At 43.4% G+C, this 22283-nt stretch overlaps 1 protein-coding gene across 1 annotated transcript in view; it reads left to right on the top strand.

The window, feature by feature from the left end:
• Window positions 1-22283, top strand: part of LOC124795639 (hemicentin-2-like) — a 391499-nt gene that overhangs the window by 278448 nt on the left and 90768 nt on the right. The window lies entirely within an intron of this gene.

Below are 22283 nucleotides of genomic sequence, written 5' to 3' on the forward strand. Positions count from 1 at the left end.
AAACGAAGATTACCCTGCCTTGAAATAGGTCCATGGACGTTCTAAGTAGTTTACCTTAATTATGGATGGGAGAACATTAAGGAAAACACATGAAAGGTGGACCCACATATTTCGCCATTTGTTGTTCCATTGAATACTCTTTATTGCTTAACAGTAATATTGTAATTACAATTTAAAGGAAGCCTTGTTAAAAGAATCACAACGCTCACAATCTTTAAAAAAAATTTAACAGGCTTAATTCATTAAAAACGAATTTTAACAATTAGTAACATTAAGAGCACAGCCTGAAATTGGAAGTATACAGTTCCCAGAACAAAAAAGAATTTGCACCAATTAGTCATGGCTGCAAGCAGGTTCAGCAAACAATTTTATCAGTGGACTGAATTACAATAACAGCCACTAAATGTACTAACAGTTTCCAAGCTCGGGTAACACAGTGCGCAAGAGGTTAACGCCCATTCAAAATACAGAAAGCATTACAAGTCACGCCACTGATTGTGGCTGTTGGAAGCCCTTAACATCGTATAAGCCTTAAGGGATCACCAATTTAGTATTGGAGGGCAGCGTGGAGGGTAAAAATCGTAGAGGGAGACTAAGAGATGAATACACTAAGCAGGTTCAGAAGGATGTAGGTTGCAGTAGGTACTGGGAGATGAAAAAGCTTGCACAGGATAGAGTAGCATGGAGAGCGGCATCAAACCAGTCTCAGGACTGAAGACCACAACAACAACAACAAGCCTTAATAAAAATCCCTTACGCAATAAAATATGCAATCAACCAAAGAACAGACAAAGCTGGTATCGAATACCACTTAAATGTGTCTCCTAGCTGGTAAATAACGACAGAAACGTTCACAATGACCTTTAATAAGCATACAGTTGCCCAAAATGCAAGATAAGCTGGTAGGACACTCAGTGTAAATAAGTCTCCCAACTGGTACACTCCAGCAGAGACGTTGACGATGACTTTGATAAAAATACAGTTGGTCAAAGCAAAAGATAAGTTGGGAGGACACGCAATTTAAATGTGACTCTCGTCTGGTACACATCAGCAGAAACGTTGACAATGACCTATAATATATATAAAATTGCCCAAAATCCAACGTAAGCTGAGAACCACAGTAAACGGCTATGACACCCGACGAGGAACAAGCAGGCAAGTTGCACAATGAGTGGAGTTAGCTAGTTTCTGTGAGTCAAAGGAAACGCTGAATAGTTTATATTGCTAAGTAAAGGGCCTTAAACGTAAAACTCTCAGAAGTAGCAATAAGGGTGCGAGCCATAAAAGAGTAGTTAAAGAGCAACTATAGCAAGGAGGAACTTCGTGGTGGAAGCACACACTTTAAAATAGGACAGACTGATGTTCCCGGTTAAACTGCCTCGCTCAGCCTTGGAACCCATCAAACTATCAACTATACTTAACTTGAGCCACCACGACGCAGCTGGTAGAGGCACCAGATTATCGGCCAACCCCGGACGCCGTGTGACGACGGAAGTGCCGCTACGGCAGAAAGCAAACACGTCTCTACTCCGGGCCCCAGGAACATAAACGCGCCGCCCACAACCAAACCAACGCTGCCAACATACATCAAAAGTGAAAAGCAATCTGCGCAAATGGGGCTACAGACGACAATGTCTAAGCCGTAGAAAGTCTCAACTGATCGCGCAAGCGCTTACACCTACAAGTCATAAGTTTAACACTTGTTAAAAATACTTGTTACTTAGAAGCGGGAATTTCAGTGCATGCTGATGCAATGATTCAGGCATACTCATCAAGAAAGGGAGTTTTGCTTCCGTCACACATCATGTTACAAAAATAATTTCGTCCATTCAACTTATAACAGAGAGTACTCGTACACTTGCGCGGAATATAGCTTAGATTACAAACTGCGATCAGTTACACTGACCAATGATCACACACACAATCACTCATAGGTGCGTTAATATTACCCAAGTACTCAAAAATAAGAAAACAACACTTAACACCACTCAGGTGTGAAGGAGCCGTGACTTGCAGGATTCCAGCCGGGGTGTTTCTGCCTGTAATCTGTACAGGCGGTCTTCGATGTGCAATAAAGTTTAAGCTTGCAGATAGGCCGGGAACTAGCCAACCAAGATGCACACGACGTCATCTGCTCTTCCCACAGCTCGCCGCTACAAATCCTTAGGGGGGGGGGGGGGGTAGGGGGGAAAGCACATTAGGAGGCTGTTTGACACAGATCTTTTGGGATTTTTTTGGATGGGAATAATTAATTTTTACAACATTTTATTCATATTTATAAAAGTTTTTGTGAATTTTTTTGAATACTTTCAGCCAAAAATAACAAAGTTATGCTCTGATGTCCGCTGAAGGTTGTGAGTATAGTTCTCCAGTTGTGTGCAGTGTAGCCATTCCGATTTTCATCTGAAATCAGAAAGATTAATAACTTATTTTCTAACAATATGAACCTCATTGCAGGTGAAAATAATGAAAATTAAAGATTCACCAGGCGTAGGAACTATTTACTTCGATTTCCCAATTTTTCTCTAATAATGCAAAGAAAAATACCCTTAGAATCCTGACAGGTTGGTCCATATAATTCGTAATTTTATAAAGAAACATACTGTCAATTTTCATAAAGATCGGTTCTATACTTGTTGAGTTAGTCTGCACGAAAATGTGAAGAAACTCATTTCGAGATAAACGCGTTTGAAAAATAGATTCTCGGAAACTAGAAATTGCCACGCGGGATTAGCCGAGCGGTCTCAGGCGCTGCAGTCATGGAGTATGCGGCTGGTCCGGGCGGAGGTTCGAGTCCTCCCTTGGGCATGGGCGTGTGTGTTTCTCCTTAGGATAATTAAGGTTAAGTAGTGTGTAAGCCTAGGGACTGATGACCTTAGCAGTTAAGTCCCATAAGATTTCACACACATTTCAACATTTGAAATTAGAAATTCAAGGAAGTTAACAATAATGTAAAATGATTACCGATTAATCTGCGATTCCAGCACCATATAGTAATCCTCCTCCTTCCTCAAAGGCTTTGTTTACCCTTGCAGCAGAGCTTTCCGAGCTTTCCCACCTTCCTTCGATTCTAGTGAACGACGCCGATTCAGCCGGCTGACGCGCTGGTTAACCATTTCTTCGGCATAATTGAAGCCTTGGGTGCCTACTACAATTTCTGCTTCGTTCATGAGCATCAGAAGGGATGAATTTCCTTCATTGAGTAAGCCCGCTGCTAAATACGATGCCAATCCCATGACCTATAGTCCAGAGTGCAAGTGTTTAGGAGCTAATCACCAAATAGTGGGATAAAAACTTTCATTGGCATTTTGTGTGTGGCCACCTAAACGTGTCTCCAGTAATTCATCCCTTGATAAATCTTCATATACTGGAAGAATTTACTTCTGTACGTCGGGGTGCAATGCCGTAGGGTACAGTTAATGCTCCATTCCAAGAGCCGTTCGTTTCTGCCACTTGCACCAGCTGTCTTCTCCCTCTGGGCAATACTCGTGTCGAGGATTTTCATCCGTGGAAATCATATGATAGTATGTCGCCATAATTGCTTGCACTCGGTTCTATGCTCATAAAATCTAAACGAATGCGAATTTCGCTATAAAATTTGAGGGCGTATTCTTGGATAGTTACGCTAACGATTTATGCAATAAAAAAGTGGTATTTTTTAACCTCCTATGTGGTATCCCCCCATACGCGAGCCGGCAAGTCTTGCCTCCTACCGATTTAACTATTCGCGGCTTCTCCGAGGCCCGCACCGAACAGCCGGAGTCTCCCGAAAGTAACCAGCCACCAGCCCTCACTGAACCAGGCCCCGCCAAACCAACAGCAAACGCCCCCACCAAAGAACATAGCTCGTGACATACGATCAGATCGATGTCGGCAACGTAAGTGGCACCAGAGGAGTCCCGTGCCGCCAAGATTAAAGCCGCCACTGCTAAACTACCGGAATAAATTTTCACTCTGCAGATGAGGGTACACTCATTGGAAACTTTCTGGTAGATTAAAACTGTGTGCCGGAGCGGAGCTCGAATCAGGGCAATACGTCTTTGGCGGATAAGTGGTCTACCGGCTAAGAGACCCAAGCACACCTCATGACCCACCCACACAGCTTTCCTGCCTTCAGTACCTCATATCCTGTCTTCTGTACTTGATAGAAGTTCTCTTGCATACGTTGCGGAACTAGCACTCCTGGAAGAAACGGTAATGGGGAGACATGGCTTAGCCATAACGTGGGAGACAGGTTCCAGAACGAAGGTAAAGGTTCCTGGTTTGACTTCTGGTTCGGCGGGCGCACAGTTTTAATTTGTCAGGAAGTTTCAAATCAAGATACACTTCATTTCGTGACAAGAAAAGTAATTCTGGAAGCAATCTGCAAGGCTTTGGGTAATCCATGTCTCCACAGTATCCTCTCTTGCAGCAGTGCTATTACCACAGTATACAGGAGAACTTCCGTGAAGTTTAGATGGTAGAATATGAGGTACTGGTGGAAGTAAAACTTCGAAGCCAGGTCATGTCTCATGCTTGAGGAGTCCAGTTCGTAGTCCACTTGCTGGCGAAAAGCAAAGGCCCGAGGCTCGAATCCCACCCCACCACACAAAACTTTTATCTCCCACGAAAATTAAGTTCATCTTGAGATTTGAGTTTCTTTTCGATTGTGTGACAGCGGAGGCTCTATGTTTCTGCATTTGAGGCTTCTGATTTAATCACTGCCGTAGATAAAGAAATCAACGTTCTACATCTACATCCACACTCCGAAAGCCACCTGACGGTGTGTACCTCTATCGGTTCTCCCTTCTGTTCCAGTCTCGTATTGTTCATGGAAAGAAGGATTGTCGGTATGCTTCTGTGTGGGCTCTAATCTCTCTCATGGTCTCTTCACGATATATACGTAGGAGGGAGCAATATTCTGCTTGACTCTTCGGTGAAGGTATGTACTGGAAACTTTAACAAAAGCCCCTACCGAGCTACGGAGCATCTCCCCTGCAGAGTCTTCCACTGGAGTTTATCTATCATCTCCGTAACGCTTTCGCGATTACTAAATGATCCTGTAACGAAGCGCGCTGCTCTCCGTTGGATCTCTTCTATCTCTTCTATCAATCCTATCTGGTACGTATCCCACACTGCTGAGCAGTATTCAAGCAGTGGGCGAACAAGCGTTCTGTAACCTACTTCCTTTGTTTTCGGATTGCATATTCTTAGGATTCCTCCAATGATTCTCAGTCTGGCATCTGCTTTACCAACGATTAACTTTTTATAATCATTCCATTTTAAATCACTCCTAATGCGTACTCCGAGATAATTTATGGAATTAACTGCTTCCAGTTGCTGACCTGCTATTTTGTAACTAAATGATAAGGGATCTTTCTTTCTATGTATTCGCAGCACATTACACATGTGTACATTGGGATTCAAGTGGCATACCCTGCACCATGCGTCAATTCGCTGCAGATTCTCCTGCATTTCAGTATAATTTTCCATTGTTACAACCTCTCGATATACCACAGCATCATCCGCAAAAATCCTCAGTGAACTTCCGATGTCATCCACAAGGTCATTTATGTATATTGTGAATAGCAACGGCCCTACGACACTCCCCTGCGGCACACCTGAAATCACTCTTACTTCGGAAGACTTCTCTCCATTGAGAATGACATGCTGCGTTCTGTTACCTATGAACTTTTCAATTCAATCACACAATATGTCTGATAGTCCATATGCTCTCACTTTGTTCATTAAACGACTGTGGGGAACTGTATCGAACGCCTTGCGGAAGTCAAGAAACACGGCATCTACCTGGGAACCCGTGTCTATGGCCCTCTGAGTCTCGTGGACGAATAGCTCGAGCTGGGTTTCACACGACCGTCTTTTTCGAAACCTATGCTGACTCCTGCAGAGCAGATTTCTAGTCTCCAGAAAAGTCATTATACTCGAACATAATACGTGTTCCAAAATTCTACAACTGATAGACGATAGAGATATAGGTCATTAGTTCTGCACATCTGTTCGACGTCCCTTCTTGAAGACGGGGATGACCTGTGCCCTTTTCCAATCCTTTGGAACGCTACGCTCTTCTAGAGACCTACGGTACACCGCTGCAAGAAGGGGGGCAAGTTCCTTCGCGTACTCTGTGTAAAATCGAACTGGTATCCCATCAGGTCCAGCGGCCTTTCCTCTTTTGAGCGATTTTAATTGTTTCTCTATCCCTCGGTCGTATATTTCGATATCTACCATTTTGTCATCAGTGCGACAATCTAGAGAAGGGACTACTGTGCAGTCATCCTCTGTGAAACAGCTTTGGAAGAAGACATGTAGTATTTCGGCCTTTAGTCTGTCATCCTCTGTTTCAGTACCATTTTGGTCACAGTGTCTGGACATTTTGTTTTGATCCACCTACCGCTTTGACATAAGACCAAAATGTCTTAAGATTTTCTGCCAAGTCAGTACATAGAACTTTACTTGCGAATTCATTGAACGCCCTTCGCATAGCCCTCCTCACACTACATTTCGCTTCTTGTAATTTTTGTTTGTCTGCAAGGCTTTGGCTATGTTCATGTTTGCTGTGAAGTTCCCTTTGCTTCCGCAGTAGTTTTCTAACTCGGTTGATGTACCACGGTGGCTATTTTCCATCTCTTATGATCTTGCTTGGCACATACTCATCTAACGCATATTGTACGATGGTTTTGAACTTTGTCCACTGATCCTCAACAGTATCCGTACTCGAGACAAAACTTTTGTGTTGAGCCATCAGGTACTCTGTAATCTGCTTTTTGTCGCTTTTTCTGAAAAGAAAAATATTCCTACCTTTCTTAATATCTCTATTTACGGCTGAAATAATCGATGCAGTAACCGCTTTATGATCACTGATTCCCTGTTCTGCGTTAACTGTTTCAAATAGTTCGGGTCTGTTTGTCACCAGGAGGTCTAATATGTTATCGCCACGAGTCGGTCCTCTGTTTAACTGCTCAAGGTAGTTTTCAGATAAAGCACTTAAAAAAATTTCACTGGATTCTTTGTCCCTGCCACCCGTTATGAACGTTTGAGTCTCCCAGTCTATATCCGGCAAAATAAAATCTGCACCCAGAACTATAACATGGTGGGGAAATCTACTCGAAATATTTTCAAAATTATCCTTCAGGTGCTCATCCACAACAGCTGCTGAGCCAGGGGACCTATAGAGACATCCAATTACCATGTCTGAGCCTGCTTTAACCGTGACCTTCACCCAAATTATTTCACATTTCGGATCTCCATCAATTTCCTTCGATACTATTGCACTTCTTATCGCTATAAACACGCCTCCACCTTCACTGTCTAGCCTGTCTCTGAGGTATAAATTCCAATCTGAGTTTAGGATTTCATTACTGTTTATATCTGGTTTCAGCCAACTTTCTGTCCCTAGTACTATATGGGCATTGTGACCGTTTGTTAATGAGAGCGGTTCTGGGACCTTTCTGTAGACGCTCCTGCAGTTTACTAATAGCACATTAAATTGTTATTCCCTGTTGCATTTTGCCTACTCATACCTTACCGCGTCTCAGGAGGCGTCTTGCCGAGCCTATGGAGGGAATTCTCTAACCTAAAAAACCCCAATGTGCACTCCACACGTACTCCGCTACCCTTGTAGCCGCTTCCGGCGTGTAGTGTACGCCTGACCTATTCAGGGGGACCCTACATTTCTCCACCCGATAGCGGAGGTCGGGAAATTTTCACCCCAGATCTCCGCAGAATCGTCCGAGCCTCTGGTTTAAGCCTTCTACTGGGCCCGAAACCAGAGGACCGGGATCGGTTCTGGGAACGATACTACAAATAGTTAGGCCCCATTCCACCCCGCGAGCGAGGCTTTCCGCCTTCACCAATTCCGCCAACCGCCTGTACGAACTGAGGATCACCTCTGAACCCAGACGGCAGGAGTCATTGGTGCCGATATGAGCAAAAATTTGCAGTCGGGTGCACCCAGTGCTCTCAATCGCCGCCGGCAGGGCCTCCTTCACATCTCGCATGAGACCCCCCGGCAAGCAGACAGAGTGAACACTGGCCTTCTTCCCCGACCTTTCCGCTATTTCCCTAAGGGGCTCCATCACCCGCCTAACGTTGGAGCTCCCAATAACTAATAAACCCTTCCCACCGTGTGCCTGCTCGGACCTTGCTGAAGGAGCGGCCACATGTCCACTCACAGGCAGAGCGGGCGATGCCACACGGCCAGCGTCCACATTAACCCTCCGCCTCGTGCGCCGCGAACGCCGCTGAACCCCCCACTCCCCTTGGGGAGAGGGTGGCCCAACCGTGCCCGGTACCCGCGAAGATGTCTCGACAGCAGGGACAGTGGGTGAAGCATGTAACACCTGCGGTGTACCAAGCGACGCACCAGACTCCTCACTGCCGCTACACTCCGAGGCAGCAGCCTGAAGACGGCTGACCGCGGCCATCAACACTTTCAGCTGTTCGCGAACAGTGGCCAGCTCCTCCTGCGTCCGTACACAGCAGTCACACATCCTATCCATCCTAAGAAATCAGTTTACTGTAGGGAGTTAATCAACTTTTAACTAGACTGCTAATTCACTAAATTCGGCTGATAGCTGACTAAACTGTGGTTACTAGACACTTCTTGTTCAAAACAATGAAAATAATCGCTACCTGTCTCAGGACTGTATTCAAAACAAACGCTAGCACTACTGACACTACAGCTGACTAAATGGACTCTCTGACTGTATGTTCCGAAAAGATGATGCAAAGCAATGCTCCAGAATTGTTTTCTTGCTACTGGAAGTCATTAAGTATTGTGAACTGCTCGAAGTGAACTAACAAGGGAACCTCCCCATCGCACCCCCCTCAGAATTAGTTATAAGTTGGTACAGTGGATAGGCCTTGAAAAACTGAACACAGATCAAACGAGAAAACAGGAAGAAATTGTGTGCAACTATGAAAAAATAAGCAAAATATACAAACTGAGTAGTCCATGTCGAAGATAAGCAACATCAAGGTGAGCGTAAACCGAAGAGCGCCGTGGTCCCCTGGTTAGCGTGTGCTGCTGCGGAACGAGAGGTCCTTCGTTCAAGTCTTCCCTCGCGTGAAAATTTTAATTTTTCATTTTCAGACAATTATCAAAGTTCAGCCACTCACACATAATGAACTTCGCTCTCCAAAATTCCAAGACATGTTCAGATTTGCTTGGACATCTGCAGGATTTGACGGTCTTCACATGGAAAAATTTGAAAACGTTAAAAACATATGTTCTGACAGAGCACAGGCAAAATTGTTGCATTCATTTGTTGCAGTTTATGTGACAAACTCTGATGTTTTCATCACTTTTTTGGGAGTGATTATCACATCCACAAGAAAACCTAAACCGGGCAAGGTAGAAGAATCTTTTTACCCATTCACCAAGTGTATAAGTTAGGTGGGTCGACAACATATTTCTGTCATGTGACGCACATGCCGTCACCAGTGTCGTATAGAATATATCAGACGTGATTTCCTGTGGAAGAATCGGTTGACCTATTACCTAGCAATCAAATGTTTTCGGTTTCCATTGGACAGGCATGTCCTTGCGGCTACTAATCGCACGGTTTAGCAGTGCGGTCGCAAAACACAGACACTAAACTTATTACACTGAACAGAGACGTCAATGAATGAACGGACAGATCATAACTTTGCAAAAATAAAGAAAGTAAAATTTTCACTCCAAGGAAGACTTGAACTAAGGACCTCTCACTCCGCTGTTGCTCACGCTAACCACAGGACCACGACGCTCCTGAGCTCACTTTATCCTAGATGTTGCCCATCTTTGTCATGGACTACTCAGTTTGTGTATTTTCCTTAGTTTTTTCATAGTTCCACACAACTTATTCCTGTTTTCTCGATTGATGTGTGTTCAGTTTTTCAAGGCCTATCCACTGTGCCAACTTATAACTAGATCTGAGGGGAGTGCGATGGGGAGGTTCCCTTGTAAGTATCATTTTGTTCGAATTAATTAATTTAACACCACGGCCTAAAAACACTATCCTTTCTTTACTTGTCCTATTTACACAAGAAGTATTGAAATACTAGTCGGGATTTACGAAATTAGACACCATTGACGTACCTGCCTTCCGCGAACCTACTCTTTCTCGCTAGTTGTTAGCTAAAGGATTTCACACAGTCCAATCATACCACGTGTTCTCTGAGCTTCTTTAATGGTATTTCCCCACAATAGAGGCACTTGTTCTGATATTTATACGGATACTGAACACATAAATATACTATAGAATATGCTATAGAATATACCATAGGTACACCATTCCATCCAAAGAGAACAATTTTCATTTGGTATTTTTGGAACAGAGCAAAATTTCCCAAGAGTTACTTGATTTCATTTACCAGTTAACATAAATGAAGGTAGCTTTCGCAGAACGTAGAACAATATGCGTGATATGTTAACAGTGGTTCTAAATATTGGTTATGAGCAGAAACCATATACAATCCACATTAATTAATCACACACGATTTGACAGTTTTGGATGCAGCAGGCGTAATGTTAAACTGGAAGAACGATCTACAGAATTCTAGACCACTGCCAATCGATCCCAAATTTTCTTTCGTTTCGAACCAAGATCGTTTTCAGCCAATTACCCAACTTCAGGTAGCAGTCACACGTAGGAATGTGCGAACTTTAAATGTAAAAAATCATGCAGAGCGTGTATACATATATGTGCTACACGAAAGTGGATATTTTTCCGAAAGCAACTGCGGCTTGATGTAAAAGGAAATTAGGATCGAGGCGTTCTGGTTCTTAATTTTGAGAGATATTTTTCTATATTTCATTGATGATGATGAACATGTTCGATTCTGATAAGGACTGATCTCATCTCATGGTGAAACACATGCCCTGTATTTACCCCTGCTTTTTCTCTTACACAATTTCTCCCATGATGTTTCAAAATATCGTTCATCAATTGCTATCCACTAAACACTAAAATCCGGTACGCATGTTAGTGTATTTGTCCTCAACATCAAGGAAATCTCAGCAAAGGAGTAAATGTTTCAACCGAGAATGCAGGAAATAATTATATTTCTCTTTTGTTACTCAACAATACGTCATCGTAGCTTCATATAGAACGATGTAGTACTGATGAAAAAGAATCGTTGACCATTCCCTCAGCACTCGTGTTAACCGTCTATGGTCATGACTTTTGTTTCTGAAACCAGTTTCAATGAAAGCAATTTCTAGAGGCAGGATCTTACACAAAAATTATCATGTGATAGTTTTAAAACAGGAAGTTTAACTTAATTTTTATTTATTCAATATTTAATTTTTTGCCGTACGGCAGCATCATGTGTGTCACAACATACTCACATTATTTTTATTTTCTTATTTTATAAACTGGAAGAAGACTGGAGACACTGGAAGGTTTCAGATTCATTATATGATGGTAAGACAGATTTAGGAACCAGATTTTAAATTGTAAGACATTTCCAGAGGCAGATGTGGACTCGGACTACAAATTACTGGTTACGAACGGTCGATTAAAACTGAAGAAACTGAGAAAAGTGGGCTACTTAAGGAGATGGGACTTGGATAAACTGAGAGAACCAGAGGTTTCAGAGAGTTTCAGAGAAAGCATTAGGAAACGTTTGACAAGAACGAGGGAAAGAAATACAGTAGAAGAAGAATGGGCGGAGAGACGAAACAGTGAATGCAGCAAAGGATCAAGTACGTAAAAGGACGAGAGATAGCAGAAATCCATGGGTAACAGAAGAGATATTCAATTTAATTGATGAAAGGAGAAAATGTAAAATTGCAGTTAATGCAGCAGGCAAAAAGGAATATAAACATCTCAAAAATGAGGTGCGAAAAGTCTAAGCAGGGATGGATAGAGGACAAATGTAAGGATGTAGAGGCATATATCACGAGTTGTGACATAGGTATTCCCTACAGGAAAATTAAAGAGACCTTTTGACTAAGGAGAACCACTGTTATGAATATCAAGAGCTCAGATGGAAACCCAGTACTAAGCGAAGAAGGGGAAGCAGAAAGGTGGAAGCAGTATATAGAAGGTGTATACAAAGGCGATATACTTGAGGGAAATATTATGGAAATGGAAGAGGACGTAGATGAAGATGAAATGGGAGATAGTGCGTGAAAAATTTGACAGAGGACTGGAAGACCTAAGACGAAACAAGGCCCCGAGAGTAGACAACATCCCATTAGAACTACTGATAGCCTTGGGTGAGTCAGCCCTGACAAAACTCTACCATCTGGTGAGCAAGATGTATGAGACGAGCGAAATACCCTCAGACTTCAAGAAGAATATAATTATTCCAGTTCCACAGAATGCGGGTGTGAAATTTACTGAACTGTCAGTATATATGCCAACACGAATTCTTTACAAACGAATGGAAAAAGTGCTTAAAGCCGACTGGAATACTCTCTTTAAAGTTCTAAGGGTGGCAGGGTTAAAATACAGGGAGCGAAAGACTATTTAGATTGCGTACAGAAGAGAGACGGCAGTAAGAGTCGAGCAGCATGACAGGGAAGCAGTCGTTGCGAAGGGAGGGAGACAGAGTGTAGCGTATCCCCGATGTTTTCAATCTGTATATGGAGCAAGAAGTAATAGAAAGAGAAGAAAATTATGGTCTAAGAATTAAAATCCATGAAGAAGAAATAAGAACTTTAAGGTTTGCATATGGCATTGTAATTGTGTCAGGGACAGCGAAGGACCTGGAAGAGCAGTTGAACCGAATGAATAGTGTCTTGAAAAGAGGATATAAGATGAACATCAACAAAAGCAAAACGAGGATAATGGAATGTAGTCGAATTAACTCGGCTGATGCTGAGGGAATCAGATTAGGAAATGAGACACTTAAAGTAGTAAAGGAGTTTTGCTGTTTGGGGAGCAAAATAACTGATGATGGTCGAAGTAGAGAGGATGTAAATGTAGACTGGCAATGGCAAGGAAAGCATTTCTGAAGAAGAGAAATTTGTTAACATCGAGTATTGATTTAAGTGTCAGGAAGTCGTTTCTGAAAGTATTTGTATGGAGTGTAGCCATGTATGGAAGTGAAAAATGGACGATAAGTACTTTAGACAGGAAGAGAATAAAAGCTTTTGTATTGCGGTGCTACAGAAGAATGATGAAGATTATATGGATACATCACGTAACAAATGAGGAAGTACTGTACAGAATTGGGGAGAAGAGGAATTTGTGGCACAACTCGATTAGAAGAAGGGATCGGTTGGTTGGATATGTTTTGAGGCATCAAGGGACCACCAATTTAGTATTGGACGGCAATGTGGAGGATAAAAATCATAGAGGGAGACTAAGAGATTAATAAACTAAACAGATTAAGAAGGATATAGTTTGCTGTAGTCTCATGGAGATGATAAAGCCTGCACAGGATAGAGTGGCATGGAAAGCTGCATCAAACCAGCCTCTGGACTGAAACCACAGGAACAACAACAAACTATTTTATGCAAAACATAAATGCACTTTTAAATAAATCAAGAAAATTTTTATGTAAAACTATTAGACAAGGTAACAGTTTGAACCCGCTTCAGTTCAATACTATTAAGAATTTGTTGGTAATAAAGGTTTTGGCTAACAGTGGTTACAGAGTAGGGAACGAAGAAATAAGAATCAATTGTTATGCTGACGATAAAGTTCTGCTAGCAACCAGTAAAGTTAACACATATAAACTTTGACATATACACTGAAGCGCCAAAGAAACTGCTATAGGCATGCGCATTCAAATACAAAGATATGTAACTAGATAGAATACGGCGCTGCGGTCGGCAGAGCCTATATTAGACAACAGGGGTCTGTCACAGTTGTTAGATCGGCTGCTGCTGCTACAGTGGCAGGTCATCAAGATTTAAGTGAGTTTAAACGTGGTGTCATACTCGGCGTACGAGCGATGGGACACGAGAATGCTGTGGGTATCAGGAATCCGGTAAAACATCAAATCTCCGACATAGCAGCTGCTGTTCCACGTCCTTTTGCGGCATTTCTGCATTATCGCGGCGGCCCTACACGATGTTAGGCATGTGTTTCATTGGCTCTTCAGTGTATTTAACTTTGCGATACTTCAAGAACGGGACCAAGGACGACTGAAGAGAATCGTTCGACGTGACAGAAGTGCAACCCTTCCGCAAATAACTGCAGATTTCAAAGCTGGGCCATAATCAAGTGACAGCGTGCGAAACATTGAACGAAACATCATCGATATGCGCTTTCGGAGCCGAAGGCCCACTCGTGTACCGTTGATGACTGCACGAAACAAAGCTTTACGCCTTGCCTGGGCCCGTCAGCACCGACATTGCACTGTTGATGACTGAATACATGTAGCCTGATCGGACGAATTTCGTTTAAAATAGTATCTAGCAGATGAACGTGTATGGGTATGAATCCATGAACCCAGCATGTCAGCAAGGGACTGTCAGTCCCCAGCTCGTGGTCTAGGGGCTAGCGCTGCAGCCTCTTGATCACGGGGTCCCGGGTTCGATTCCGGGCCTGGTCGGCGATTTTCTCTGCAAGGGGACTGGGTGTTTGTGTTGTCCTCATCACTTCATCATCATCATCATTTGTGAGAGTGAGTAGAATGGATCGTGAAAAGAAAATGGGCCGTGTAAACATTGGGACTTTGTACGGGCGCTGATGACTTCGCAGTTGAGCGCCCCCCAAATCAAACATCATCATCATCAGGGTACTGTTCAAGCTGGTGAAGGCTCTGTATTGGTGTGGGGCGTATGCAGTTGGAGTGTTATGGGACCCCTGATACATCTAGACACGACCCTGACAGGTGACACGTACGTAAGCATCCTGTCCAAACACCTGCATCCATTCATGTCCATTGTGCATTCCGACGGACTTGGGTAATTCCAGAAGGACAATGCGACACCCCAGACGTCCAGAATTGATACAGAGGGTCTCCAGGAACATTATTTTGAGTTTAACCACTTCCGCTGGCCACCAAACTCCCCAGACACGAACATTATTGAGCATATCTGGAAAGCCTTTCAACGTGATGTTCAGGATTCATGGTCCCAGTTCTCTCCAGGAGTGCCTCAGACATTAGTCGAGTCCATTCCACGTCGTTTTGCGGCATTTCTGCATTATCGCGGTGGCCCTACACGATATTAGGCATGTGTTTCATTGGCTCTTCAGTGTATTTAACTTTGCGATCAGAAAGCTAAATACGGTCATATCTACTCAAAAAACCAGATGTATCACCATGTCTGTGGAACCAACTAGACGAGAACTGAAATTGTATGGAAAAATCATTCGGCACGTATTAACATTTAAAAATCTTCGTAGTCGACCTTGCAACAGTCGAAATGTCAGATAGACTCAGAGTTCAAGTAATGAAAGCAAACACTGGTGGTGTTACACTACAAAACGAGCGATCCATGTTGATACCTCTCTCATGCCTTTCTTCTTTCTCTCACAAATTTATCAACTGTCCGTCCGGATCTTGGTGCGTCTGTTCTCCTCCTGTAGTCTTGGCATTTGTCACACTGTACATCAGTTATAGAACATGAGTCACAAAGTAAATGTGATGAATAGTGAGAGCAGGCGATATGCTTCATAGATCTCCCACAGAAATGAAAACAGCAATTGAACTGGTGTGAACTGTCTAGCACCGAAGGAATTCAAGAATCAAAACTTCCGGAAAGGAACTAAAGTGGCACAACATGTGGTACTTGTGTAAAATGAATAGCAGGTACATATGTCTAGAAGTCCCTTCGTTACACGTCGCTGTTGCTAACAGACGTTACATCACAATAATGACCGAATGACAGCGAACAGATACGTCAATGACCAGACAGTCAATTCATAATTTTGTGAAAAAATGGGGCGCGTATGAGATTTGAACCTAGATCCGCCGTTTCGTAGCTAACATCGTGACCACATATAAAAGACGTCACGGCCACTCAACCCGCTCGATGTTGCATACGTCGATCTGGGACCGTTCACTGTTTCTATTTTTCCTCTTTTTTTCCACTGTTCAGTACATGTTCTTCCTGTTTTCATGCTTGATCTGTATTCAGTTATTAACGGGCCATCCAGTGGGTCATCTAACCACTAAAGCGGAGGGAGTTGTTATGGGTAGTCTCCCTTGTAAGAAGTACCGCAATTGAGAGGACAGAATTGGGCACAAATAAATTATTTAGGATCGTATTAAAACGAAATTTATTAGAAGTAAACTTTTATGGCTGCTGGTAAGATACTGAAAATGTGTATTCCAGAGTAATGGACTCCTTTCTTGAACAAAGTGGCTTTAAATCCTTATGCAGATCATTCTTATTTCTACGACTCTCGCCATGAACTGAGTTGTTTGTTTGAAAAAGAAATACAGCAGGGTACGTTGGGCGAGTAAGATGACTGAACACTTTCACTCCAACTTCCATGTATCATCGTCATACGGGTATTACTGAAGCTTGACATGGTGAGAAACTAAAAACTAGCACAGTGAAACCTCTGCCATATAGTCAGGGTGCGTTAGAAAATTGTCGAGTACGTTGATTCACGTTTCGCAATTTTCAAGTCTTTCGACATAAGCACCTGTGGAATAATTGACAAAATATTTGCTTATTGTTTCTTATAGATGTCTAAATAGACTACGTGCTTTGCACAGTCACTACTGATTCATATCTTATTCTCCTGACCAATTTTAAAATAGCCGAGTGGCACAGTTTTTGGACATTGCCACCTACTGAGCTCTGCTTACTAAGCAGCTGCAGCCGGTAATGTGGATAGGATTGTAAGATCGAACCTTATGGTCTCCAAGTGTTGGATGAGGCCTATTTTGCTGCGGCGAAAACCACATGTCTTGGTGTTGTATGGATTATACCGAAACTGAATCTACTACTGCTGTCCCACACAACTCATTAATCGGCTGGTGTCCATGAGACAAAGGTACCAGGACTTGCAAAAACGTCTGCCCCAAACAGTGTAGAAGTATTTTCGGTTATAAGACATTGCTTAGGCGAAAGTCATGTGTGAAAAAATCCGGAAAGCCACGCAACGCTAAGTGCTGGTACACTTATTTTGACAAGTTCGCCTCTAAGAGCCGATGATGACTGATAAGGAAGCACGTAGCATATAACACGAATAATTCAAACAACAAAGAAAAATTTCCAGAGAAAGTGGTAGTGTGGTTTTCTGCACGTGATTTGACCAAAGTTTACCCCACCTCAGAAAAATGGATACTGAGTAGCAAATGCAACACACGGTGGCATATGCAACACTCGGTGGGATGCAGAATGGTCGAGTCTGAAAGAGAAAAATCTGTGTCAGATTTTCGTTAATAAGGAACAATGATCTAGAGTTACATTAATTTTCAACCCAATGGTCCTTACACTAAATACTTTTCACCCTTTCACGCGTAGTTGTCTTTCGGATTTTATGAATAAAAGGTTTATTGAACCTTCACGGGCAATTTCATATTGACAAGTGGTCGGAGGCATCTGGCCCCAGCACTGAGCAAGTTGATACTTTTGCCTTAGCCTGAAAACTTGGGAAAGTATTTTTGATTGTGTTATTATATTAAAATGAAAATTAATGCCACTACTCAAAATGCAATGACTGACGGTTCTATTGATACATGCGCAAAAAATTGAATATCTTTCTAATATGAGTTTACTAAAAAGGTTTAACGTCTATCATCTCCATCTTGTCCCGATATTTCCGACCTACGGAAGGGGTGGATGTCAGATACGGCTATTACACGGTGAACAAATGGAGTGGACTGCATCCTAACAAGGAAAGGAGCCGTGTGAATGACCTCCTCAGAGTGTGGACGTGAAGCCAGGGGCGTCGTCCGAATCGACGCCGGAAGGCCGCGTCTTGTCGGCCCTCGCTTCAGGGTTGGAGCGCCGATAAGGACACAAAAGGACGTCTCACCCCACCATCCAAATCCCTTTAAGTGTGTTTCGGCACAGATACGCCAGCAAGGGTGGACGTTTTAAAGAGCAGCAGCAGCAGTACGAAAATCGAACAGTACTCGGCCGTCATTATCCTGGAAGAATCGCTGACCTTGAGTCCACATGCTGTCGTATCTTAGCAACTTGTCACTCAGTGAAATGATTTCCGTAGCCATATTGCGTACATTAGCAATATATATGAAGATGGTATCTATTCTTTCGGACATGTCCGGAAGAACAGATACGATCTTCATATATATATATATATATATATATATATATATATATATATATATATATATATATAGTTACGGCTCACCGGCCAATATATATATATAGTTACGGCTCACCGGCCATTTGATTTGACCATCTTATATGCGGATGCACAGATAGTGTCCGAACTCTTACAGGACTCGGGAGTAACGCCACGAGTAATGAGTATGATGGGCAGGGGAACTATGTATATAGTGTGGGAAAATAAGATGCGAATGTGGGTCTCACGGGAGGCGTGCCAGAGATAAGTCCGTGCAGCCGCATTATGCTCTGTGTCCTCCGTGACTCAGATGGATAGAGCGTCTGCCTTGTAAGTAGGATATCCAGGGTTCGAGTCCTGGTCAGGGCACACATTTTCAAGTGTCCTCGTTGACTTATATCAACGCCTGTATGCAGCTAAAGATATTCATTTCATTGCAATTTCACTAGCAATATATTTATAGCAGAGGTGCAGCAGCATGGGACTTTCGCAGAGACGACAGAAATCACTTCCACCATCAGGAACAGAGGACCTTGCGATGCCGCTCAGCTGCCGTATCATCGACTGCCATGTGGCGTCATTTACACAGCCTGGTGGCAAAATGACTGAAAAACCCAGGATGGGAAGAGAAAACGAAATGAAACTTCACGGGATTGAGAGGGTATGTAGTGTTGTTGCAGTCATTACAAAACTGATTCAAATTTGCAAATAACTAGGCAGTAAGAACTCACTTATCTGTATCATGCTACACCTTCTGTGTGGCCTTGGTTCATTAACTGATTCGGTTGGGAAGAGTATCATGAAGCCATTGTAGACTCTCCCGAGGTAAACTGGCTGACAACTGTTGTAACTGGCCCTTCATACCGTGGACACTGGAGATCCAGATAGTCCCACACATGTTCTAACAGGGATCTCACGATCTAGCTGGCCACAGGAGTGCCTCAACATCTCCCTGTCACTTCAAAGAGACACGTTCCATGTGTAGATGAGCATCGCCCTGTTCAAAAATGACAACAAGATAATGTAACATGAGACGTAACACACGAGGACTAAAGATGTCCGTGACGGGCAATTGTGACGTTTGACCTGCCAGCTGTAGCCTGAAGTCACACCCGATATCTTCCCCACATCTACATCTACATTTATACTCCGCAAGCCACCCAACGGTGTGTGGCGGAGGGCACTTTACGTGGCACTGTCATTACCTCCCTTTCCTGTTCCAGTCGCGTATGGTTCGCGGGAAGAACGACTGCCGGAAAGCCTCCGTGCGCGCTCGAATCTATCTAATTTTACATTCGTGATCTCCTCGGGAGGTATAAGTAGGGGTAAGCAATATATCCGATACCTCATTCAGAAACGCACCCTCTCGAAACCTGGACAGCAAGCTACACCGCGATCCTGAGTGCCTCTCTTGCAGAGCCTGCCACTTGATTTTGCTAAACATCTTCGTAACGCTATCACGCTTACCAAATAACCCTGTGAGGAAACGCGCCGCTCTTCTTTGGATCTTCTCTATCTCCTCTTTCAACCCGACCTGGTACGGATCCCTCACTGATGAGCAATACTCAAGTATACGTCGGACGAGTGTTTTATAAGCCACCTCCTTTGTTGATGGACTACATTTTCTAAGGACTCTCCCTATGAATCTCAACCTGGCACCCGACTTACCAACAATTAATTTTATATGATCATTCCACTTCAAATCGTTCCGTACGCATACTCCCAGATATTTTACAGAAGTAACTGCTACCAGTGTTTGTTCCGCTATCATATAATAATACATTAAAGGGCGCTGCAGTCATGGACTGTGTGGTTTGTCCCGGCGGAGGTTCGAGTCCTCCATCGGGCATGGGTGTGTGTGTTTCTCCTTAGGATAATATAGGTTAAGTAGTGTGTAAGCTTAGGGACTGATGACCTTAGGAGTTAAGTCCCATAAGATTTCACAAACATTTGAACAATTTTGACGAGTATACCTGATCTCACGTTCCCATGCGGCCAGTCATCGGGCTATTGTCACATGCGAATGTCCCACACTTCTGGATACTGCATTATTAGACCAGCCAGTCAAATGCAGATCCACATTGAAGCCCATTTCGGTGTCTCAAACGAGTACGAGGCATCTCCGTATACTACACTATTATTACGTCATAAATGGCGCTGTTCATCTCCCGTACTTACCCTACTAAGCCTGGTGACAGCACTAGACACGTAAAACACTGATACACTTTTGAAGGCGTTTCCCTGCCACAGAGAATAGCAGCTTCAATCATTCACCTGTCTAACAATGTTGAAGTTACATTGGCATCCGACTATGGCTTCTGCGTGCTTCATTTTTTTATGTCGGGCAGTGGAAATGTGGCAAATAGCGGCATTTGGTAAGCACGCCTTCCTCACGGCCACTGACATCTTCCCAGACAATGGAGCCGATTCTCATTCTGATAGCTGGTCAATAGGCATCACGACGGTAAGTGTATTCCGTTTCGGTTCTCCAATTAAGCAAAAATCACTGGCACTACCAGCGACTTTCACATGATATTCATAAGCGCTGACTGCTCAGTTACAGAACCGGATTCATAAAAGAGCAAACATTTGTATCAACATCTATACTCTACAAATTACGTTATGGTGTGTGGTGCTGTAAGACATTTCGGGTCCCAGTATCAGTACTTACCGCCGGCCTTGGTGGCCGGGCGGTTCTACGCGCTATAGTCTGGTACCGCGCCACCGTTACGGTCGCAGGTTCGAATCCTGCCTCGGGCATGGATATGTGTGATGTCCTTAGGTTAGTTAGGTTTAAATGGTTCTAAGTTCTAGAGGCCTGATGACCTCAGAAGTTAAGTCCCATAGTGCTCAGTCTTATGACTCACATGACTATTTGTACAGTTTCTACGGACACTGGAGGCCAGTGTTGAAGGACTCGCGCAGGTGCCGTTTCTGTTTGCATGCAAATAATATTTAAATCTTATCACATTATAATTGGGATCTGAGGGAAGACAACATACAGAGATGATAATCACAGCAAAAAGGAAAATGTCAAAATAAAAATAAAACTACATGTGACCAACCACGACAAGAGACCATGACATTAACGTTGCAGGACATGGCCTACGCCTCCCCATACGCTGAATACTTTGAAAGACACCTGTCTTCTTTCTGTGCCTTAGTGAAGTTGGCTGCATTATGTAAATATGAATGGGTGTTATGTGGCTATTTAACCATACTCCAACGACAAGAACCAGAGAAACTACCCTAGGAAAGCAGTTTGGTGGTTTCGCCTCGTTCGTTAGGCAAATATCAATTTCGAACGCACTAAGTCAACCAGAAAGATAAAAAATCACTGAACGTGAGAGAACTTACGAGAAATGTCATAGCCACTTTCCTCTGCTCATAAAACTCTCTCTGTTTTCCGTCGGAAGATACCGTTCATACCCATGGTCCTAGACGTTTATCACGGATGTTTGAATTTTACGACGTCACCACTGCCCATTTTGGGTCTTGTTGTTGTTATGGTTTTCAGTCCAAAAACTGGTTTGATGCAGCTCTCCATGCGACTCTATCCTGTGCAAGCCACTTCATTTCCAAGTAACTACTGCAACCTAATCCTTCTGAATCTGCTTACTGTATTCATCTCTTGATCTCCCTCTACCATGTTTACCCTCCACCCTTCCCTCCAAACCGAGCGAGGTGGCGCAGTGGTTAGACACTGGACTCGCATCCGGGAGGGCGACGGTTCAATCCCGCGTCCGGCCATCCTGATTTAGGTTTTTCGTGATTCCCCTAAATCGCTCCAGGCAATTGCCGGGATAGATCCTTTGAAAGGGCACGGCCGACTTCCTTTCCCATCCTTCCCTAATCCGATGAGACCGATGACCTCGCTGTCTGGTCTCCTTCCCCAAAAACAACAACAACAACCTTCCCTCCAGTACTAAGTTGGTGTTCCTTTGACGCCTCAGAACGGGTCCTATCAACCGATAGCTTCTTCTAGTTGGGTTGTACCACAAATTTCTCTTTCCCCCATTCCTATTTAGCACCTCGTCATTAGTTACGTAATCTACCCATCTAATCTTCAGAATTCTTCGGTATCGCCCTGTCTATGGAAGCGGTAACATCCGTCAAGTATCTGGGTGTGACTATTCG

This window comes from Schistocerca piceifrons, chromosome 4, assembly GCF_021461385.2.
Source record: "Schistocerca piceifrons isolate TAMUIC-IGC-003096 chromosome 4, iqSchPice1.1, whole genome shotgun sequence".
NCBI classification, from domain to species: Eukaryota; Metazoa; Arthropoda; class Insecta; order Orthoptera; family Acrididae; genus Schistocerca; species Schistocerca piceifrons.